Genomic DNA, 16,057 nt, shown 5'->3' with positions numbered 1-16,057 from the left:
TGCATTTTGAAAATATACACTGACATTACATTTTAAATACACTGAGTTATATTGTGCTCTCTTTGAACCTGCAGCAAAATTATGATTCCATTGTGTATTTTTAAAGATTAAATATTTCTCATATTTTTGCACTCCAGCTAGCAAACCAAAGGCTTTTAGCATTCCAGGTCATGTAGATGATTTCAACAAGGTTGTTGATTCTTCGTGTGCGGGATTCAGGAGAATCATTTCCATTCTTAGAAGAAGGTGCCACCCAGGTAATCTTTGGCAAATGAATGTCAACACGTATTCTGATCTGCCTGGAAAAGACAGCATATAAAACCCATTTGCTAGGCAGAGGGAACCAAGGGCAGAGACAGCAAGATTCTGTACGGGATGCTTATAATAAAGCAGAAAAACCTTAAACTTTCTTTCAACAGGGTACCAAATGTATTAAGTCCCCAAGCCTCCCATCCAGGACTCTGTCAGGACAAACCAAGGACATGTGTCTTTTTGCCCCTTCCCCTTTGTCCTGTGTGTGTGTGTGTGTGTGTGTGTGTGTGTGTGTGTGTGTACATGCGCGTGCATGTTAATGTGTGTGTATTTCATCCTTTAGGTCACGATGATTTGACATATATGCTGTTTCTGCACATTTTACTTTTCTAATTCCACTGAAAGTTGTAGAGGTTCACTGAGATGAAAACTGAAAGCCAAGCTAGGGTGTTCTTGGTCGGCAATTGTGCTCTTATAAAATCCTTTTCCACCAGTCTGGGAAAGGAAGTGGTTTCAGTGGTGGGCATTCTGTGATCGCCCCCTCCTTTTTACCTTTGTCTGAGAAACAGAGGGATGAGAGGGAAGAGTGAAGATGGCTGAGGGGCAGTTTGGAGAGCGGGCTCCAGGTTCCACACCTGATGCTGACTCAACATTTCAGAGTCTTGTGTGTCTCCCTCCAGCTCTATCAGCAGTGGTCATACTTAGCACGGACTTTCGGAACTTGGGCTACAGTTCACTCAACACAAAACCAAGTCTTACTTCCAGAATATGTTAGTAAATGATTTAAATTTTTACTGAAGTCTCTTGAAATGTCACGCCAAGAGGATTATAGTCCCAGCCCGTGGAAACCTGACACAATCCTCATTTCCCTCTTGGCCTCAGGGTCTCTGGAGTGCAGCCAACTCTTGCTACACCCTCCATCCCCCCAAGCTTCCAAACTCCCTCTCGCCTGGCTCCCCTCTGAATCTTACCCCTCAATACTCAGAATCTGTTATTTTCTTTCATGAGGGTCTTAGTCTTTTCTAATGTAAAGATTTCTAGATTTTAGAGCTATCTTTCAATTCTTCTTTTGCTATTAATAGCATCAATACACCCAAAGGCCCTAGACGGTGAGCAGGCAAACTCAGAAGCCCCCAGACAAGTAGTGGGAAGGGGGAAGCCTGAGGAACTTGCATGAGGATTGGGATTTGTGTGGCTCTCTACTACAAAACCTCTGAAGTTCCTTCTAACTCATCCCCCTTCTTCCAGCCTCCTTGCCCCTTAATCTTAGCTGATCTATGACTTTGCTAGTTCCTTTCCATCTCCTTGTCTCCATTCCGACACTGGCCACTTGCTCCTCCCTCTCTCCTGCTTCCCCTGCTACACGACCTTGAGCTTGTCACCTCCCACCCTAAATCCTGGGTTCCCTCCGCTGGAGATGAGGCACCTGTTCTGGGAGGTCTCTGAGGGCCCTCCTATTCTCAGACTGCAAACTCAGGTCACGCCTGCTCAAAAAACGCATGCTTGACTTGATTAAAAGTGAGCACCTGAGCATGGCTGACTCCTTCTCCTTTAAACTATTTTTTTTAAAGGCACAAATAACACATGAGTATTTATTCCCGCACAAAATCAAAACATTAGAGATAAGACTCCCATTGTTCCTACCTCTAACCCAAATTTGTATCACCTCCATTTTTTTGAGATCAAAGAAGCACAAAAACCCCCAAACTTTATGCACCTCACTTCTTCAGGAGTTCAATCTGTACTTTTTTCTGACAGGTTTCCATTTTTATACACCGAAGTATATCCAAAGAAACTGTATAATATTGACTTGTGAGGTTTTAAAAAATGTGATGTTTCTGCACATTTCTACTTTCCAGTTCTACTGAAAGTCTGAGATGCTCATCAAAATGAGAGTTGAAAGCCAGAAAAGTGTGTTCTTGGTGGGCAATGTGGTGCTGCACTGAATATACAAATAAAAATTTAAAATTTAAATGATACGCTATGCTTAGTGTTTTTCACCTTTTTTTGTCCTTAATATAGTTGTTGCAGAAGAACATAGATCATTATAACAGCTGCACAGCATTCCATGTCATCATCACCATCACAATCACTATCATCACCATCATCATTATCACAACAATTTATTGACTGCTGACTATCTACCAAGAACTGCTCTTACTTCATCCTCACGGAATTCCATGAAATAAGCAGCCAGTATTGGTCCCATTTCACAAACAAGAAATCTTAGAACCAATATGGAAACACCATGCTTTATTTCATCCACTGCTGGACATTTACGACATTCCCAATTGCTCGCTATGACAAACGCGCTACCAAATCTTGCCCAGCTGTCGGTAGGATGAGCATGAGCAGGGGAATGCAGAAGGATAAGGGATGTGCATTTTTAGGTTAAAGACAGCCTTCCAGAGTGCCCTGGAGGATCTTATCAAGTGAAACTGTGAACTCAGAGAAGAAAGAGGATGGGATATGGAGTGGGGAGTGGGCAGGCAAGATGGCCAGAAAGGGGGTGGGTAAAGGGGGTGGGGCACCCTGAACTCCCAACTACATTCTCAGTTGTGCTTAAGGACAATCCCGGGTAAAAGCAGGAATTTTCCACTATTTCTCCTAACTCCCCTAAACCCCAAGGCATCCGCTCACTTCTGCTCTTTCTCCCCAGCCCCTAGGACCTTCCAGCCACCCAGCGGTGCATCTGGGCGCCAGCTGTGCCAGCTTTGTTAGGCTTAGGAAAGACGTCAAGCCCTTCAGTATTTACTTTATCCCCCGAGAACACTGAAGAAGGGAGACAGGCCTCCATCCCTATGCACCATTTACACAGATGTCAGGCTGGGGATGTGGGTTCATTTTTCATTCCTTAATCCACAGGTATGAATTAAACCATAACCTGCCTTGCCGACACCCCGGCATCAATATTTTCTCAGACTGGAACATGGTCTCCCTGTTCTTACCCACCCTTTAAAAATAAACTTAACATATGGCGTTTGTCTTACGGCAAAGGAATGCAATGTGTTTTCCTTGACATATGACTCAATTCAAACACTAGGCAATAACTTTGATATTTCAGAGGAGTCTGCACTTGGAGGGAACATGCCCGTTACCTTCCCCATTAAGCAGGCTAATTCCTCTAGGCGTATTTGTAGAACCCAAGATGTCCCAAGATTCTCAGATAATTGAGTTCCTTAAATCACAATCTGTCACACAGACCGTAAAATAGTGCTGGATACAGCATGGGGCATCTTAAAATAGTCAAAAACTAACAGGTAAAACACATACAAGTTGAGAAGACCCGTGATGATATTTACACAGTTTTCTTAATGACCGCACAATGATTAATCAAACACTCAAACACACCCCAAGGTCACAACACGAACGGATGCAAAAGGAAGAGGACTGTGGACACACAGTAAAAGCTTGCAAACCAGGAAGACATTCAAATGCAAGCAGAATGACAATTTTTAAAAGTAACTACTGCTTACTAGGTATTTATAATATTCCAGGCACAATGCTTAGTTGCTTTGCCTACATGACCATACTCAGTACTCAACGGTCCTCTGAAGTTGCTACTACAACTACTACATTCATTTCCTATCAAAGGAAATGGAGATTTAGAAGGCACAGTATGTTCCCCAAATTAATACAACTATTAAAGGCTAGAACTAGGATTCAAATCCACTTCTAAATGATTCCAGAACCTGGTCCCACTCTGCTAATATATGACGAAGGCTTATTATGATATGTCATCAGAGAGAGGAGGTTTTAAATCCCATCTCTCAAAATATGACTACAATTCTGTGAATTTTAAGTCTAAGTAACTTCTCAATTTTCTAACCTGCCTGAGTTCAGGTCTTCCTACGTACCTTGGGCACTGACAAATCCTCTCAGCTGCTCACTCCAAATCTTGATTTATTCGCCAAGGCTCCCGGGAGCATAATCATTCAGGGGAAAAAGTAGCACTGGGGGCTCACTTGCTCCAAAAACTTCAGTGGTTCTTATAAATCTTCAGTGGCTCCTACAATGGCTTACATAGCACTCTATGGACAATGAGCACTCAGCGGACACCTACTGAATGACGAGACACTTTCCAACCATCTCCTTCTTTTTCCTGACACAGTTCCTGAACTGAAGTATCCAAGGTCACACCTATAGATCAGGTGATGTGAAATACAGGCAAAGTTACTGTCTTTAGAGTCTGAAAGATTCAAGCTCTATCCTTATTAGCTCTGTGACTTCACCCCTCTTATTCTCTTTCCTCCTGCGTCCCCCCTTACCTGGTCAGTGTGAGGTTACAGGTGGTGTATGCCTGTGGTACACACAATTCTGAGATCATTATTTGTAAACATTGTGAATTTTTCATCAGTCATTCACACCTGGGTAAATCAACAGATCTGGACCATTTTCCATGTGACAGTGAGGTGAGAACAGGGTATTTAGGGAAGAAAAGTTTTTGTGGGTGGGAAGGAGGAGGAGGCCTTCTTGGCGCCTAGAGAAAGCTGGTAGTGACAAGATTCCCCCAAGGGGGCCCTGGCACCTTGGGAGTATCTGTGAGAGAACAGAAGCTCCTAGAAGAAGACAGAAGAAAGGGCCACAGCCACACCTCATTGACTTCACCATTTTCCTTAGGGCCAGCCTGGGATCCAGATGGCGCTGTTGTGGGCCCAGAAGGAGAGGAAACACAATGAGGGGCATTCAACTACTTTGGCCTGTGGCATAAGCCCCCCTTCCCAAAAGCCTGTTTAATCCTAGGGACTTTGGGGAAATTTTCAGGTTCCTTTTCTTAAGAAACAAACCATCCCCAAACATCAATGATTTACTATTTCTCCCAATATGGTGGGTTGGCACTCTAAGTGGCTCTTCCACTGGTCTTGCCTGGGACCACTCCTGTAGCTACAGTTATCTGACAGCTTGACTGGGGCTGGGAGGTCCAGATGACTTCATTGACATTTGCCTCAGCTCTGTACTCTGGGCCTCCCATCCTCCAGTGGACAACATGGGCTTCTTCACAACATGGAGGTCTCAGGGTTTCAAAAGGGTGAGAGCTGAAGCCTCATGGCCTCTTGTGGCCCAGGTGTCAGAACGTGTACACGACATTCTGTTGGTCAAACCAGTCACCAGGCCGGCACAGATCACAGTGGGTGGAGCAACAGACCTCGCCTCCTGGGGGGAGGGGTGGCAATGTGATATCACTGAGATACACGGACAAGGGGGCACGATTTGGGGCCATTGTGGTAACAACCTACAACAGGTGTTGCAGTCACTATTTCCAGAAGGTCTGTCCCCATTAGCCTAAGAATTTCACTGACAAATTATATGGTTATTCAGTTTTCTGGGGTCAACAAGATAGTTAATGGCCTTTAGTCAGTGTGGTCAGTTACTGACCAAACAAGGAGAAAAGCCAAGCCAGACATTTGATACTAGAGCCTTTCTGGGTCTTTGAATCAGCTTCTCCAACCTCCCTGTTCCTTCTCACTGAAAAGTATACGTACTATAGATGGTACATGCGTATGATGTTGACCTGAGGCTTAAATAAGGAAAAAGTAAAATTATTTTTGACACTTTAAGATGCTTTTTATCATCTCGAGGAAGGGGAATCCAATTCTAAAGACTGTTCTGTAACCATAATATAACCCAGCACTCCATGGGCTCAGTCTTGGAGTAGTATCACATTGAAAAATACCGAAAATATAAATCATTCTAATCTTAACTTGCATCTCTGGAGGAACCTTAAAGAAGATCCACTTTCTAAGCCAAAGCACCATTTCCCCTCAGTTGCCAGCTCCCTCACAACTTGAAGCTGGCTCACCAGCTCTTTGTCCCTCACCCGACTCTCCACTGTCTCCCCAGGTTCCCTCTGACACTCCCCAATGGTAGGAGTTCTCTGCCCTCACTCTTTCCTCTTCCACATGAGCTTTTCCCTCTAGAAGTGGCTCTCAGAGCTCTCTGAAACAAATCCCCATTCTGAGTCCTTCTTCCTGCTGATTAGCTTACGGTTCCTTCACTTTGGTACTAATGATCACTGTGGCCATATAATTCCTTGTTAGGGGCTGTTTTGTGCACTGAAGGATGTTCTGCAGCATCCTTGGCCTCCATCCAATGGCAGCCAGTAGCGCTGCCTCTTAGTTGTGACAACCAAAAATGTCTTCAGACGTTGCTCAGTGTTTCCTGGATGGCCAAAGAAACCCCAGTTAGAACCACTGGATTACCCCAACCTGTATTTCAAGGCCCTAGGAGACTGGGGAGGAGTAACAAAATGCTTTGCCAGGGCAGTGGCTCTAATGCCAGCATTTTTCCATGGTGGGAGGGGAAGGGAAGTAAACTAAAATATGCATTTACATTTAACAATGTGTGTCTTTATTACAGGACCAAGATCCAGCAGTGTGGTCAGGAAATGAAAAGGATTCACATATGAGTGAAATCACATGTTCTGAGCTGCAGCCTGAGAAGAGCATGAGAAACTAACACAAGGTTATCACCTGGCCCTAGAAGGCAACCAGAGACTGCTGGGTTCAGGTCTGAGACCTGCCACTTTTTATCAGATAGAGCAGGTGTGGGCTGGGCCATGGGCATGAGTATTTGAAAAGGCCCTTTGGGTGTTTCTGAAGTTCACTTCTGGTTGAGAACTTCATTTTTTAAAAGACTCAATAAATGGAGGCGGCTACAGTGGCGAACACGTTAGAATGCTGGATAAGAAACCTGGGATCTCTGTCAGATGGATCACTAACTAACTGTGTGATCCTGACAAAGGGATTTCACCCTCTGGGACTCATTTTCCTCATCTTCTAAACAAGGATGTTGGACCAAGTAAGTGTTTCAAGTGTGGTTCAGAACTACCTTGGATGTGAGTCAAAATGCAGACATCTGGACCTGAATTAACATTGAATGAATTGGATAAGCAACAAGGTCCTACAGTATAGCACAGGGATCTACATTCAATATCCTGCAATGGCCCATAACGAAAAAGGGTATAAAAAATATATATATATATGAAACTGAATCACTATGCTGTATACCAGAAATTAACACAACGCTGTAAATTGACTATACCTCAATTAAAAAAAATTTTTTTTAAATAAAAAAACATTGAATGAATTGAAATCTCTCAAGGTGAGAACCTGGAGATCTACATTTAAAAAAACGCACCCTGAATTTTTCCTACGATAATGCATTTAGGGGTTATTTCCCTGTATCGGATTCTGTGATAAGCTTTCCTTGTTGTCATAATACATACCTATGATGTAAGTGTTATTATTATTATGCCCACCTGACAGATGAAGAAGCTGAGAGTCACAGTGATTAAGTGACTCTCTCAAGGTCGCAGGCACAGTAAGTTTGGGGAGCCAGGTTCCAAACCAAGCAGTCTGGCTGCAGAATCCCAGCCCCTACACTGTACACTCTGCCTTTCTTGAGTACTAATTTTTCAGAGCCACTGGATTCTAATGGTTCCTAAGGCTCCTGACACCTTTCAGATTTTAAGACTAATCAAAGTTCTTCCAAACTGCCTCTACTGTAAGCAGGGATGGCTTTACGGAAAGGCAATTTCTGAGCGGAGTAGGGGAAGGAAAAGGATTCACTAAAATAAATAAGGAAAGAACTTAGCTTCTAAATAAGAGCAGTTTTTCTTATTAAGCCCCTTTCTCCAAGCTAATCATGGTTAATTCATTGCCATCTTTCATTACAGAAACTAACTGAAAGACTATAAGTAAATACCTTTTAGTCAGAGGTTGCAGTTAATTTCAGCTTCGATACTTATTAATGTTTCTGACTTAATATTGATTGATCATGGAATTCCAAGAAGTCACATGGAGACTGGTCTGCAGTTTTATACTCACTCTCATCCTCTCTCTTAGATAGACTATTTCAAACAGCGTTATTGGACAGTCCAGGAGAGGCATCTGTTTTGATTTCCTTCATTAATGTTTTATCCTTTCAGCACAAATCACGGAGAATGCATAACAGGCTGAACACTTGCAAGCAGAATCTGCAAAATAAAGTCAAATTCAGGAATAATTGGGTTATACCTATTCATCATGTCTACTATTACTGACAATATTCAGACAATGTAATTCCTATTACACCTGCTTTCCGAAAAAAAAAAAAAATCTAGTCAGTAACCCTAAATTAAATCAACATTTTTAGTGTATATAATTTGTAGTTCAGAATGAGCTATAATTATCATTTAGGGAAACCATATGGAAAGCATTACCAGACTTCACTAAGTCTTTGGTTTTAACAGTGATCCATGACTCAAAATGCTTTATCCAAACAGGTTGTAAATTCTGAGACAAGCAGGATGCATTTCAGTCATTTTTATATTAATTCCAAATGAAGAACTCATTGTCTTTTCAAATTATAATAAGTTGGAGAGCAATTTCCCGCTAAGCAAATCAAGGAAATTGAAAAATTACTTCTCTGGGAGCTGTTTTCTACATCCTTTTTTAGAAAGGCTTTTAAAAAAAGACATACTTTTATTATTCTTCATGTGTATACTAACAGACATCTGCATTGCCAAAACAATTTTCTTCCCCTTCCTTACAGTAGAAGGTGAACTCTGAAGAATGTTTAATATTCAATGTAATTTCATTCTGAGGCAAGTCTGGAGCCTGCAATGAAAGCTCACATTTAAGAACCTCAATTAATATTTAGAAGATTAGCTCCCAAAGTTATTGTTCTCTCTCAATGATGCACTTCACTTCCCAGGGAACCACAGAACTGTTAGTGTCACAGTGAGGCCAAGGATTCACCAAAGCTGTGCCCTGGGGGCACTCAGGAGTCCTCAAAATTCTTGAGATTGTTAAATTAATCTGAGATTTAGAAGGGTGTACATAATAATCCTGAAAAAAAGAGAGGAAATGGTAACAAATAAAGGACGATACTGAAAACCAAAATGAGGAGAAGAAATAAAATCCAAGAAATAGTGTGGCATAGAAGATAACCCAAAGCAACAAGAGTAAGTCTTAAAAACAATGTTTGTTTTGGCTTTTGAAACTCTATTCCTGCCCAGCACCCGCTCTATGTAGAGATGTGGGAAGATTCTCTTATGAGAAGACGAGGGGCATATCTGTGCCCCAGTAATTCTTGCTCCACCAGTTCAGGAAACATTGTGATTTACCCGAGAGGCTGACTTGATCTCTGTTTAGGTCATCTGGGCCCAGAGCTCTCTGGGCAAGGCCTATTTTTATGGATATTGACACTATGGAAGTTTCTGACTTCATTTCAGAGACTTCTGAAAAAGAGTCAGGAGCTTTCCATCCTACACGTTGCAGCTTCTGCAAAGAGACTGGTTGGTGAGCATTAGGACCAGAGCACTCTGGGTTTGAAGGTTTGTCTCATGTGATGGGAGAAGTTTATTGAATTTTAAAGGTCTTTTCTGAGGGTGCCATGGGGTTTGTCTGAAGGCCGCCCTGTTGGCAGGATTTGGGCTTGGGTCGGTCACTGGAGATTGGGATTTTTTTTTTTTAACTTGGTGTTTTCCAACTTGGGACAAATCAAGTGACAGACATATGACATCACACTACTGACTGAATGAATGGCCCATGGGATTGTCCTGTTTCTGTAGCATGAAGCAGTCTTATTTCACTTTGTTTCTATACCATGGAGCTGGATGAAGAAGAGAGGAACTAGGAAGTATGGTTTTTATACAATAAACAAGTAAATGTCACCATGTGAAAAATTTTCCCCACTGTTTCATCCTTCCAATCAATGCTCCCAATTTGGGTCAATACAGATGCAAAGACTTACTAGATTTAATGGTGAAAATCACCAGGACAACTAAGTCCAAAGGCATGTCACAGACTGTCTTGGAGATGAGCTGAAGAACTATGTTGCCTCCCAAGCTCAATTTCTGAAGGAAACCAGAGGGTTGGCTTTAGCTAAGCACAAATATGGCCTCATGCTAGTGGACCCTGCATAGGAGGATTCTATGTAGTTTGGATAAAGATCATGAGAAAGCTCATTTTAGACTTTGATCAAGCACAAGTCAGAGAACAACTTTTCCTTTTCTTCTTCCTCTTCCCCTTCTTCCTCCCTCCTTCTTTCTTCCTGCCTCACTTCCTTCCTTCCTTCTTTCCTCCCTCCCTCTCTTTTTTCTCTTCCATATATTAAGCATGGTTCAGACATAGTAAAAACTTAGAACCACTAGAAAAGTATTTAATATTTTCCTCTTAATGATTCCTAAAGTAGTGATCCAGAGTTGTGAAAAGAAGTTCAAATATCTCATGCCATTTCTTCTGTATATATATATATATATATATATGTTTAGATCAGTGCTTGTTACATAGCAAGTATCAGAAATATGTTTACTACTCTTCTAATGATTACTTTGAAAAATAAATGAGATGATGTATGCAAAACCTTCAGCAGTGCCAGCCCCATATATCCAATACTATGCTCAATAAATGGTACTGGATATAGCTATACATTATTATAAATTATATAGTAAAAATATAAATAAATATTGTTACTGTGATCATCTTTGCTTGGCAAACTTCTGTTTATCCCCTAAAACCCCACTAGAATTCAGCCTTTTCAGTCACTCCCAAATAGAATTGATCACTGTCTTCTACAGAGGGAATGGTAACAAATAAAGGATGAAATTGAAAACTGAAACGGGGAGAAGAAATAAAACTTCTCCTGGGTACTTATAGGAACTTATATTGTGTTATAATGAGTTGTTCACTGGTATGTCCCCTTTGATGGGTCACGAGGTCCTTGAAGGGAAGGATTCTGTCGTATTCAGCATCAGACTTCCTGCAACCCACAGGGCAGGGTCTGGCCATGTGGTAGGTGCTCAATGACATCTGTTAAACTGTACAACAACACTGGACTAGAGACAAAGGGAACCAAGGTTCCCATCTTCATGCCCAAATGAAGATGGGAATGTAAAGAATGTTTTTCTTTGAAGAAAGAAATCTCAGGGGCTTACTTGAAAATGGCTGAGTGCTTACAGAAATGAGTGCCAAAAGCAACGTATAAGCAACTTAGGCCTGGTGCAGCCCTGGTGCTAGAAAGTGTCCCAGCCTCCTTCTTTGCCTCAGCAGCTGCAAAACAGATGGGGATGAGTGTGGCTCAGTCACGCTGCCACTGGCCTGGGCAGAAGGGGCCAGGCTCCAAAAGGAAAAGAATGTTTTCTCCCACGTGTTTGTCTGAAAATGAAATTTTCTTTAAAGATCACCACCACGATCCCAACATGACTGGATGTGAGTTTTGGTGCTCTTGGTAGGGGGGAAAAGAAAAGTCTACCAAGCGCTGAAAATGATCTCCATGTCCCCTCACAGCAGTTGTGGGGCTGCCATGGGACCCATCTTGCCTAAAGATGTCCTTTCATCTTCCCCAAGGCTCTGCATTTTCTTCAGCCCACAGAGTGATGTGATGGGGACAAATGTAGTCAGAGACGCGGGAAGGATCTCAGCTGTGATCCAGAAAATGTCTGTTTTGGGGGCTGAGTCTGCAAAACGTGCAATAGTTTGGCCCCAAACGATGGGCACACAAGCAAAATTCTGAGCAGCTGTGAGCAGTGCCCCCTGCGCCCACTGCTACCCTGCCCCCGCGTCCCAGGCTGACAAAATGGTCTCTGGGTCTACTGCTTGGCTGCAAAAAATTCTCCAAGCTAGCTGGCTGAGGTTACCTGCATCATCATGAGCCCCACTCCCAGTCCACAAGACAAAGGGCAGCTTGTCTTCTTTCACGGATTAATGAACTACTTTGATGCCTCCATTCAACGTCAGCAGAGGGTGTATCAGACACAGCGGGAGGTGAGGTGACAGAGGAAGAAGTGATAGTCCTCCAGGAACTCCCAATCTTGCTGGTGACGAGGATTGTAAACATGGGATTCTAACAGTTTTGACAAGTCCCCAAAGAAAAATATGTTCAAATAATTATTAACAGGGGCACAAGAAGAATCATTCTGTTTAACTGCCCTGGAAAACTGGTAAGACAAGGGTCTTTCACCCACGAGGGTAGTAGCCTAACGGAGATTAGTACCAATGATGGATTCCAGAAGAATTCAGTATCACTAGAGCCAATGTTCATACTGTTCAAAGGGCCTATAATTATATGATAGGTCTCAGGGTAATAGCTTGCTTACTCTGAGCCTATCCTCATAAAAACGGGTAGTTTACTAGATTTTAACGGCAATGCCTAGCACCATCACAGTCGTAACTGCCTCCAGGGATTAGGCTCCTGCACACATGGTTCCAATCCAGAAATTTTTGTCTGCACCAAAACCATGTTCCTGAGCCTCCCATTCCTTGCATTGTTCAGCAGAAAGCACATCTAAGCTTGACACTCCATTTCCACACATTCTGGATGGCCTTCGTGTTCCAGGTTTGGTGAGAGATCTTTACGTTTCCCTTGGGCAGCTGGTGGTCAGGGAAGAGGACATTCAAGACAGTTGATAGGAATAATGTATTTTCTTGAATCTCCAAACACACACTGCTAGCATCACAAGGGGAGAGGGGGAATGGAAAATGGTCTGTGGACAGAAGACTTTGGGAACCTAGTCTAACCTTTGGGGTGGTCTCAAACTAAAATGGGTTTATGAAAACTGCAGTCTTGCATCTCTGAGAAGTTCTGATTTGTGTCCTTCAGAGTCTTTATATTGAAGCATCCTAAAAGGACAAATATATCAATGGGAAATATGGATCATCTATTACAGAAATATATGAATGTAGTATGGTATTACCATGTCTTTGTTTTGTTTCTGTCTTGTCAAAAAACCTGTTCTCAAAAGGGAACCCTCCTATACTGCTAGTGGGAATGCAGGTTGGTGCAGCCACTGTGGGAAACAGTGTGGAGATTCCTCAAAAGACTAGGAATAGATTTACCATATGACCCAGGAATCCCGCTCCTGGGCATCTATCCAGAAGGAACTCTACTTCAAAATGACACCTGTACCCCAATGTTCATAGCAGCACTATTTACAATAGCCAAGACATGGAAACAGCCTAAATGTCCAACAACAGATGACTGAATAAAGAAGATGTGGTATATTTATACAATGGAATACTATTCAGCCACAAAACCCGACAACATAATGTCATTTGCAGCAACATGGATGTTCCTGGAGAATATCATTCTAAGTGAAGTAAGCGAGAAGGAGAAAGAAAAATACCGTAAGAGATCGCTCATATGTGGAATCCAAAAAAAAAAAAAAAAAAAAAAGAAAGAAAATAAATACAAAACAGAAACAGACTCATAGACATAGAATACAAACTTGTGGTTGTCAGAGGGGAGAGGGGTGGGAAGGGATAAACTGGGAGTTTCAAATTTGTAGATGCTGACAGGCATATGTAGAATAGATAAACAAGATTATACTGTATAGCACAGGGAAATATATACAAGATCTTGTGGTAGCTCACAGTGAAAAAGAATGCTACAATGAATATATGTATGTTCATGTATAACTGAAAAATTGACACAATATTGTAAAATAACTATAACTCAATTAAAAAAATGTTTAAAAAAAACCTGTTCTCAGATGCACAATATTGTCAATTATCAGCGAAATGCAAATCAAAACCACAGTGAGGTACCATCTCATACCTGTCAGAATGGCTATCATCAAAAAGAATACAAATAACAAACACTGGCGAGGATGTGGAGAAAATGGAATCCTCGTACACTGTTGGTGGGAATGTAAATTGTTGCAGCCACTGTGGAAAGCATCATAGAGGTTTCTAAAAAAAATAAAACTAGGACTATCGTATGACCCAGCAATTCCACTCCTGGGTATATATCCAAAAAAAACCCAAAAACACTAATTCGAAAAGACACATGCACCCCAATGTTCTTAGCAGCATTATTTATAATTGCCAAGATATGGAAGTGACCTAAGTGTCCATCAACAGATGAATGGATAAAGGAGATGTGGTGTATGTGTATATACATACATACACATACACATATATAATACAATGGACTATTACTCAGCCATAAAATAGAATGAAAATTTGCCATTTGCAGGATTGACTTGGAGGGCATTATGCTAAGTGACATAAGCCAGGCAGAGGAAGATAAATACTACATGGTATCACTTATGTGTGGAATCTAAAAAATACCACAAACTAGCGAATTTAACAACAAAAAAAGCAGACTCACAGATACAGAGTAAAACACTGGTTACCAGTGGGGATGGGAGGGACAAACTATTAGCCGTAAGATAAGCTACAAGGATGTATAACGTGGGGGAATACTGCATAATAACTGTAAATGGAAAGTAACCTTTAAAAATTATATTAAAAAAACCATATCCCTTTACCAGGGATATAGGGAGATGGGTAGGAAGGAGCAGGACAGCTGGAAAGAAAAAGGAGGGGAGGGACAAGAAAAAGATTCGGGGAAGAGAGAGCCGGGACGTGGTGAGAAGAGACAAAAATTCCAAGTTGCCACAAATGTATCACATGGGAACCTTATCAGCATGTATCTCAGGAGGATTTACTCTTTAAGAATAAAACTAAAAATGAGAACAAAATAATTCTGACAATTAAAAATGAATATAATCATAGATAAAATAGCACAGTGTTGGCAATTTTTTTCTGTAAAGGACACAGAGTAAATATTTCTGGCATTTGGTAGCCCTGCGGTCTCTGTCACAACTGCTCTACTGTGACGTCGTATCTTGAAAGCAACCACGGACAAGACCTAAATGAACCAGCGTGGCTGGACCTGGCCCTCCGGCAATCATCTGAGAACCCATGCTAGCAGATAAAATAGTAACTGCGACCTCGCTAGTTCAATACATCTTTGGATTCAAAAGAAGTGGTCTTGGGACACATTTCCACCAAGTTTCCAATGTTAAATAGGTTACACGTTTGCATTAAGTCAGGAAATGACATGTTTTCTCTTTGAGATGGGAAACTCTGGGCCAACTTGGCACTAGTTCCGCACATTTGGATCTTGTATGTCTTTAAAAGGGAGGCAACTTTGTGTCTCAAGAGAGCAAGAGATCAGTGGATTGTGTGCCATGTCCTAGAAGCCCAGCACAAAGATAGTCTAGCCACATGGATGGTCCTTTTCCAGAAACACAGCTCAGAACCTGAGGGAAATGAGATATAATTTGCCCAGAGGACACATGGTCTAGTTTCTGTTCCTGCAAGAGTATCTCATACTGTGGCTAATCATTATCTCACTAGAAATCTTAACCTTCAAAGAATACTTGGTTTATACATTTGTTCCTGTCTGTGTATTTTAGCTTGGTGAAATTCTAGATCAGTCCACCAAGTTACAGAACCTAATTTGCCAAAGTAAAATACAGGGTGGGAAAGTTGAGAGAATTTCCCGTTCGGAGATTCCAGAAAAATAGTGTCCTGAGTGTATTCCAAACCACTCATGCACCGTCTCTCTGGTCTTTGCTTTTTCCTGAGCAGAGATGTTAAAACAGAATGACCTCGAAGTCAGATAGGTTACATTCAAGTCACCACATTGCAGAGATAATCCCTAAAGAGGAAAAAAAAAAAAAATCCAAGCTCTAGCCATGAGTCTATTTATTTAAAACAGTATTAGATAAAGCCAAATTCTCACCTAAGAAAGGGATCCGACAAGAACCTTGGAGGTCATTTCAATAGGATTTCTGGGCCCTGACAAGTTTAAAGGGTCCCAGTGTTTCAGGAGAGACATTTCAAGGAAGGATTTTATTTCAGGCACAGCAATGACTCACTGTGAGAGCAAGCGGGAGTAACAGCAGCCCAAGAACCTGGCAGTTATCAGAGCAAGGAAGGGACATTTGACAGACGGAACCCTTTCATGATAATCTCAACAATGTAATCTGTCCATGTGTGTGAAACTCCACCTCAGGGACAGAGGGCCAAGTTTG

The 16,057-nt window shown here is 41.8% G+C and overlaps 1 long non-coding RNA gene across 1 annotated transcript in view; it reads right to left on the bottom strand.

Moving 5' to 3' along the window:
- LOC116657088 overlaps positions 1 to 8,221 on the bottom strand; it is a 63,125-nt gene extending 54,904 nt beyond the window's left edge. Inside the window, exon 1 of the long non-coding RNA XR_004312022.1 lies at positions 8,079 to 8,221. This is a non-coding gene — a long non-coding RNA (uncharacterized LOC116657088). The remainder of the gene's footprint in view (positions 1 to 8,078) is intronic.
- Positions 8,222 to 16,057: the final 7,836 nt, after the last annotated feature.

The sequence above is a fragment of the Camelus ferus genome, chromosome 17 (assembly GCF_009834535.1).
Source record: "Camelus ferus isolate YT-003-E chromosome 17, BCGSAC_Cfer_1.0, whole genome shotgun sequence".
In the NCBI taxonomy this organism is placed as follows: Eukaryota; Metazoa; Chordata; class Mammalia; order Artiodactyla; family Camelidae; genus Camelus; species Camelus ferus.
The sequence above is the reverse complement of the archived record's forward strand: the minus strand, read 5'-3'. Positions and strand labels throughout refer to the sequence as shown.